General features: G+C 32.2%; 1 pseudogene; it reads right to left on the reverse strand.

The window, feature by feature from the left end:
• LOC107640349 lies at positions 902 to 4,132 on the reverse strand (annotated as a pseudogene).

Below are 6,123 nucleotides of genomic sequence, written 5' to 3' on the forward strand. Positions count from 1 at the left end.
TAGAAATAAAATCTTCAAACTCAATCAATGTAACAATAAATGAAAATTTTGTTATTTATCTACTAAACGTGGTAGTAAATACTGGATAAAATAAAATATATTTTATAAATATATTTACAGATAACTAAAAAAATTAAAAACAAACACACTAAACAATATAGAGCATCAATAGTAAAATATAACGTAAAAAAGTCACTTACATTCAAAAAGAACATGCATGTGATGAATTATAATAAATTTACAAGTTTAATTACCCGTGCCATGCACGTGATAAGATTGAAATTATAATTTTAAGTTGTTGTGTTAAAATTAATTTTAATTATAATAATTTAATTAATAAAAAATAACTTGTATGCATTGTTTTTCTTTTCTTAATATAGTGTTAATTGCATTAACTATAAAATAGTTATTTGATCTACTTTTTTCAATAAATCAGACATATATACTCAATATGACCATAAATAATCTAGTAATACTTAAATCCACTAACAAAGTTTTACATGTTGATTGACTGTGAAGTAAGAACATATCAAAATCAGCTCAAAATGAAGAACAAATTAATAGAGAATCCTAATGCAGAAAGTTATGTAATAAACAATAAATAATTTAAACCTACTAAATAACAATTCAATGCTATCCTTTGATACCTGCAAAATATATACATGAAACAATACGGTATCAATGTTTGTATATAAAATTATATGGTTAATGTAATTATAAAATTGTTTATTAAGAGAATAAAATAATACGAATTCTTATGATAATTTTAATATTCTCAAACTATTAATGTACAATAAGAATTCATCTATTAGTTCCTAGAATTTCTAAATTTTTTGAAGTGATAGTAATAAATTTTAATAAATAAATAGATTTAGTAAGACATTTTGTTATTACCTTTTCATTATAGGCTCTCAAAAACTTCTCTATATACCACATTCATCGTGCAGTTATCTTTCAAGTGTCCATGATCTTGCAACAGCTCTCACAAACCATCTTTACTCGTTACCCTTGATAACGCAACATACAATTGACCATGGGTGAAAACTGGCCTTGGAAGGTAAATTCCAACTTTCGATAGAATTTGTCCCTGGGACTTATTTATTGTCATTGCAAATGATATGATAATTGGGAATTGTCTTCTTTGAAACCTGACCGGCAATGTTTCATTATTTGGAATTAGATTCAGTCTTGGGATAAGAACAATACTTCTAGCTTTGTTACCAGTTAAAGTCTTGCATTCTATCACATGATTTTTCATTCTTCTAACTTGCATCCTCGCTCCATTGCACAAACCATTAATTTGGTCTATATTCCGTAGCAACATAACAGGAGCACCAACCTTCAGAACCAACTTGTGTGATGGTAGACCTGAACAATTTATTCCATTTAGAATCTCCGGCGAGAAAGCATCTAACTCAAATTCCATATTTTCCTCCTCAGCACACACAGAGTCTGAACTTAAGTAGACTCTTTCTTGTCCAGGTAACCCTACAGTCATCTTGTTGACATCAGTGACACAATCCAAAGTTGGTGCAAGAATTGCTCTATCCTTGAAATAATTTTCTACGAATAAATTGGATAACATATCTGGATACACGAAATCAATGAGGTCATCCAAAGCTGTCTCAGAGTTCTTAACCAAAATGTCAGATGGTATATGAACGATCGATTTACCATCTGTTGTATCACCAGCCAAACCATCACCAATTTTGAGTAGCCATTCTGCAAAATTTCTGAGTTCTTGTATATTGTTGTTTTCACCTAGTGACAATCTCATGTTTTTTGTAAGCTTCAAAACCTTACAGTTATGCCACAAATATGAAGAATTAATAGAAGACTGAATTATATCTTGCCTTGAGCCTCTGGGAATCACAGGTAAAATTTGTCTAAAATCTCTTCCGAGAACAACAACTTTACCTCCAAATGGCAAATGAGCATTATACGAATCTGAGCACCTTAAGATGTCTCTGAGGCATTTGTCCAAAGCTTCGTAACAATATTTACTTATCATTGGAGCTTCATCCCATATGATTAATTTGGCCTTGGATATTAACCTTGCAAGAGGACTTCCCTGTTTAATGCTACACAAAGAATCTTCATTTATGGTCAAAGGAATTTTAAACCTTGAATGTGCAGTTCTTCCATTAGCCAATAAAAGTGCAGCAATCCCACTCGAAGCAACATTTAAAACTATAACTCCTTTAGACCTAATTGAGCATGATATAGTTGACCATAAGAATGTTTTTCCACAACCACCTTGACCGTATAAGAAGAAAATTCCACCCATATTACCACTAACAGCACCAATTATTTGATCGTATGCAAATTTCTGCTCATTAGTTAGCCTTTCTAAATACCCACCTAGTTCATTCGCGAGAGCATTAATGTCAAAGATCAACTCTTCCATTATAATTCTGTCTTCTAAGCTGGACACCAAATTTTCTGAAGGATATGGCATTCCACAATATTCTTTCAATGACTTGCCATTTAACTGGAGCAAATCCTCAATTTTTACAAGTGCAATATCTTTTATTTGGACTTCTGACATGATCAAATATGTATTTTTTCAATTTAAAATAACACAATTACTTGAAAAATTATTAAATTAGTCTCTCGTAAAAAAGTTTGAAATGCATTGTTGAATGATAAATAACACTCCTTGTTTTTAGTTTAAAAAATGCTTCATTAGTAACATGTCCTTTTAAAAAATATTATTGTGATTAACATGAATATCAAAATCATTATAACATACAAAAAAAAGGCACACAAACAACCGATGCAAATGCAAGTATTAGAAGTATGTGGATTTAGTTACGGTTTCTTAGATTAAGTAGATATGGTTTACAGCAATGAATCAAAATTTGTATTAAGAGGAGGAAGTAAAGCAAGTACGAAACTAATATATATATAATCCAATTTTTAAGTAATGTTTTGTTATATTTCCTAAATATTATCAGAGAGAAAGAGAAAAAGTTAAAGTGAACACCAATAAACAATTTGCCATATGTATAATAATTTTACTCCCAAAAAAGGCATTTTGTTAAAGAAAATAACTCTTAAAATTTCTTATCCAATATTTTTATTATAATTATATGATAAATTGAATTCTACCATGGAAAAAAAATTATAATAGACTATAGTTACCTTCCATTTGCAGTAATCTTCTTTGTTCATATAGTACGTCATCGGAGAGAAAGTTCCAAGTCTTTTGCCAAACAAAATCTGGCCTACTCATATTATTTGATGTTAATAAAACAACAAAAAGTCTCCTTAAAAAAGTTGCAGAGTGCCATGTTCCTACTTCAGATATTGCATCAATGAATTCTCTGTCATCCTGCAACAGTCCTAGAGCATAGCATGCATCTTTGAAGGAGTCATAAACGACACCATCAACTGTTCTTAGATCACTGAAACTCGTGCATCCCTTTTGAATGTTCAAAAGTAGCCTTAGATAGTAATCTTCCTTATTCATTGGTGGTATATGAGATATCCTTCCTATGGCATAGCCTTGCTTTCTATGAGTCCACATATGATGCTCTCCATTCCAAACAAATTTTGTTGGAAACTCAGAATAAGTCAGATTTTTTGCATCATTATGGGCTTCATTTGCTTTGAACTATCCAATCAACATAGATTGCTTGAAAAAAGAAGTCTCAACAAGTGACTAAATTGTATCGGTATCTTTGTAGACAATTGGCATATCATCAGGAAGATGGAATGGCAATCTTATTACTGCTGGTTCCTTCATTTGAATAGGATAACCAAACAATCTCTATGCAGCTTCACATGCTGATATATATCTACAATCATAATAATTACGAATTTCATCTACCTGATATTCATTGTTTTGATAAAATGCAGCTGTCACCCTGTCATTATCCTTGTGAAGATACTTGAACAAATATTTGATTGCTGAAGTTTGGCAAGTATACTCAACATTGACGTGACATCCAAATTTTAGAAGAAGACCGGGATTGTACGAAACTATGAAGGAATTGTCAACCTCTATATTTTTCTTTGATACAGTTCGCCCATCATCTCTTCTTTGATATCTTGGAAAGCCTGCTTCGTCAATAATTGTCCTATCTCGGAATGCTTTGGGGAAAAACTTTGAGCATTTACCATTGATCATGCATTGGCTCTTACTATTTAAATGACCGCATGGACCATGAACCATATATTTCTCAACAGCAGCATACAATTTTGGATTTTCCCTCTAATCTGGAATCTCTGTCTTAATAACCTTGTTTATGTCATCAATAGTTTGTGGTTTTGATTCCGGATGCATGAATAAAAGAAGATGGGCATGAGGTAGACCTCTCTTCTGAAACTCTATGGTTAGACAATCTGCAAATTTAAAAATATGATATTACTAATAATTTGGACAAAGTATATAAATATTTATGCGAAATTCTAAAGCATATAAGACTAAGTACATTGAAAATAAGTTAGATAATGTGATTTAAAAAACAGTTGATTCTAAACTAAACTATATAAACCTAAGCGTGTAGTGCGAATAAGCACAATAAAGTAAATAGGAAAAAAATATGCTAAAATAAAATCATATAAAACTGTATAAGTGTACCATACAATGAGCCTGAGGGAATACAAACTATATAAATGCACTGTAATACACTCAAGATAGTACACTATCGAATGATCGTACCATGTATATGCTATATATATAATTGTTTCTTAATAATGATAGTGTACTATACAATGAGTGTACTATAGATAATATAGATAGAGTAAACAAAAACTCGTAGGAAGATTAGTTATACTTACATCTAATAATCTTTCCAAAAAATGTTCCTTTCTTCAATTCCTTAATTAATTTATCAACCTTCAACTTGAATATTCTACATAAGATGTCTGGTCTATCCTCTGTATGGAGTCCTTGGGGTGTTACCTCTCTTTTTATCTCATTCCATTCTGGATTACATGTCATAGTGATAAAGTAACTTGGATATCCAGCATATTTACATATTTCAAAAGCATCTTTGCAATTGTTGAACATGTACCTTGGACCACCGGTAAAGTTCTTTGGGAGAATAATTCTTTGTCCAGTGTTAACGGCATTAGTTTCACCGCGAACCATACACTCATGCAATTGCTTGAACTTGCCTAGCCTCAAGTTTGGTTGTTTCAATCGTAATTATAAAAGCCGTTCTAACTCAACCATAGTGTAGGCATCTACTATGAATTGTTGCAGTAATCTTCTTGACCACAAAAGGATCTGAGACTCGTTAGTCCTTCTCTGAAGTCTGTATGCAAATAAGTCTCTCATGCTTATTGTTGATCTTTTCTCAGTTCTTCTGACATTTGGTCGAGAAGAAGTAGCTATATGTAATTTGTAACCATCCTTACCGTATGGAAACAATAAAGGATATTGAAGAGTGTAACACCCTACCATACAGAGTCTTATGCTTAAGTCATAATCCAGAGATGGCAAGGTATTACGACCTCTAAAACAAAAATCTAGTACGTATAGTAGTGTGAATAAGGATTATAACTAGGAGCCTTTGTAGAAAAAGAGGTAAACAAAAATCGCAACTCGAAAGCGCAACACTCCGATCGATAACGCAACGAGCAAAGGATAAGCTAACGCGAGATCATATATATACAAAGAGTGTCAAAAACGGGAATATCAAAACTCAAATCCGAATGCGAAGATAACCGGTCCGAGCATAGCAATATATATACATGTAATAAAATAAGGAAAACCCCAAAGGAAATCCAAAGGGACACAAATACAGAACCCTATTCTCCAAAAATCTCCTATAAGAGGAGTCATCACAGTTTGTATTATTTAGTGGAGATAAAAGTATCTAAACAAGATATATAAACCAAGACGGAGTCCCGAGAACAAAGGATCTTCGCTAATCCAGAAGTCTCCAGCATGCCTTAGCGAGAAACCTCACGTCCTGCATCTGAAAACCACAAAATCCGCATGGGTGAGAACCAGAGGTCCCCAGCATGGTAACAGTTTTCACATATATAATACATAATAATAGAGGAAAGCCGAAGGCAATCCTAGAACTTCCTCCAGATAATATCAAAGCTTATAAACAAACTAAATCGTAAGTGGCAACTAACTAAAGATCCTTCAGTCTAACTAATACT

This window comes from Arachis ipaensis, chromosome B05, assembly GCF_000816755.2.
Source record: "Arachis ipaensis cultivar K30076 chromosome B05, Araip1.1, whole genome shotgun sequence".
NCBI lineage: Eukaryota > Viridiplantae > Streptophyta > Magnoliopsida > Fabales > Fabaceae > Arachis > Arachis ipaensis.